The following is a 2,800-nucleotide window of genomic DNA, read 5'->3' as shown; positions in this document are numbered from 1 at the left end:
GAGAGCTTCCAGTGGGCCTGTCTGTCTGAGATAATGCACCACACAACATTAGGAATAGGAACAATTATTTCACTAAAACTTTAATTACCTGCACTAAAAAACTTTCAATAAGTTCATGTACTTTGTGAATTTAGGAATCTGGAACAATAATGATTGCACTTATATAACTACCTGCACTAAAGTGTTTGCTTTAGTTATGGTGTTGTTGACAGTAAGTATAAACACTTTAAGGGGCCTGACCTCCGCCGCATTGCTTCAGCAGCCTTCAAGTCCCGGCAATGAAACGGTTCGTGTGAGGAAGACTGCTTCTGGTGCTACAGGTGGAAATTGTTACTAGTGTGTAAATACTCGTATGTGGTAAATATCTGTGGAAACCAAAGGATGTTTTCACTCGTACCAAACGTTTTGGTTATGGAGATATCTCTCTTCCTGCACACAAAACAACTACAACCACCTAATTATTACACACACACTCCTACACCAGCCTGGGAGTCCCCATCTGGTAACGACCCTAAATGTCTTGACACCCCTCTCAGTTTTTCTTCATAAACTTCTGCAACATTCGCGTTCAATCTGTAGAACACTGCCCCTCCTCTATTAAGCTTCATCATCCTTTCCTCACTGAAACTCTGGTATCTGAGGCAACTGACAGTAGCCCCTTTTCTGTTTCCTTTTACTTTCTCTATCCAAAGCTGGATGTTGTGTTTATGTGCGCAATGAAATTAACCTGCTTTCGTCCCCACGCTCTTGAATCTTTCGGGTTTTCCACCACCTGGCTGTGACTACAGAGTCACTCTCATACTAAATTTATCTGCGCTGTATACCTTTCACCTAACTCCTCTGACTAAGAAATTCTTTGACTACTTAACTTCCAAAGTGGAGCACATTCTGACTCTTCCCTTTTGCAGAGATTTCCATTCTTGGAGACTTCAATGTTCACCACCAGCTTTGGCTTTCCTCTCCCTTCACTGACCATCCTGGTGAACTAACCTTCAAATTTGCTATCCTCTACGACCTAGAGCAATTGGTGCAACACCCTACTCGTATTCCTGACCGTCTTGGAGATATGCCCAACATTCTTGACCTTTTCCTGACCTCTAATCCGCTGCAAGAAGCGACCAGGCTTACACGTGGCAGTCCCTGTATGAAACACTCCTATCTATTTCCATCTGTTATCCCCATCCATAAACTTGTCTAATCTTCTCTTAAAGCTCTCTAGTGTCCTAGCACTAACTACATGATTACTGAGTCCGTTCCACTCATCTACCACTCTATTTGAGAACCAATTATTTCCTATCTCCTTCCTAAACCTAAAGTTTTCAAGCTTGAACCCGTTATTTCTTGTTCTACCCTGGTTGCTGATCCTAAGAATTTTGCTTACATCTCCCTTGTTATAACCCTTATACCACTTAAAGACTTCTATCAGGTCCCCTCTTAACCTACGTCTCTCTAGAGAATGTAAATTTAACCGCTTCAACCTCGCTTCGTAAGGAATACTCCTCATCCCCTGTATCCTTTTAGTCATTCTCCTCTGTACTGATTCTAATAGACCTATATCTTTCCTGTAATGTGGGGACCAGAACTGCACAGCGTAGTCTAGATGAGGTCTGACCAGCGCCAAGTATAACTTTAATATTACTTCCGGCCTTCTACTTTTAACACTCCTAAAAATGAATCCTAGTACCCTATTTGCCTTGTTTCTGGCTTCTATGCATTGTTTCCCTAGACGGAGTTCAGAGCTAACTATAACTCCTAAATCTTTCTCGTACCCTGTACTTACCAGAGTTTGGGTGTTTAATGTGTACCTATTGTGTGGGTTTCCTCTACCTACGCTAAGCACTTTGCATTTATTGATATTAAATTGCATTTGCCATCTATCCGTCCATTCATTCATTCTATCTAAGTCTGTCTGCAAGGCGATGGCATCCGCTTCTGACCTAATTAATCTACCTATCTTTGTGTCATCCGCAAATTTACTAACATCGCTACTAATTCCACTATCCAAGTCATTGATATATATTAGAAATAATAATGGCCCTAATACTGATCCCTGTGGCATCCCACTAAAGACATGACCCCACTCGGATTTCGAGCCGTTTATTAGCACTCTCTGTCGCCTGTTACCAAGCCATGACCCTGTCCAACCTAACACCTTCCCATCTATCCCGTGCGCCCTAACCTTTCTCAGGAGCCTTTGATGGGGCACCTTGTCGAATGCTTTACTAAAGTCCAGATATAAGATATCATAACTATCACCATTATCTACTGCCTCGTACACCTTACTGTAAAAACTTAACAAGTTTGTCAGGCAAGACTTCCCCTTAGTGAAGCCATGCTGTGACTGATTTATCAAGTTATGTTTGTCTAAATGTTCCCTAATGTTCCTGGCTATTATTGACTCTAACATTTTACCTACAACTGAAGTTAAGCTGACAGGTCTATAATTAGACGCTAAAGTTTTATCCCCTTTCTTAAAGAAAGGGGATTTTCTTATTCTGTTACCCTCTCTTCTCTGTTGGGCTCTCCGATCACATCTAGTATCTGTATCTTCTCCTATCACTCCAATCCCTCCTCAGGATCCCATAAGCGAAGGTGCCTCTGGCGTTTTGCCTCTGCTAGTTGGGGGGACCTGAGGAGGTATTTTGCAGATTTTCCTTGGAATGACTATTGCTTCCGTGACGGAGACCGTCCTGTGTGCCGAGTGCATAAGAGGTGATAGTGTCTGGCATGGAGGCGTACATTCCTCACTCTTTTTCTCGACCTAAATCTTCAAAACTTGGTTTAACATAGCTTGTTCTCG

The sequence above is a fragment of the Scylla paramamosain genome, chromosome 22 (assembly GCF_035594125.1).
Source record: "Scylla paramamosain isolate STU-SP2022 chromosome 22, ASM3559412v1, whole genome shotgun sequence".
In the NCBI taxonomy this organism is placed as follows: Eukaryota; Metazoa; Arthropoda; class Malacostraca; order Decapoda; family Portunidae; genus Scylla; species Scylla paramamosain.
This window is presented reverse-complemented; position numbering follows the sequence as displayed.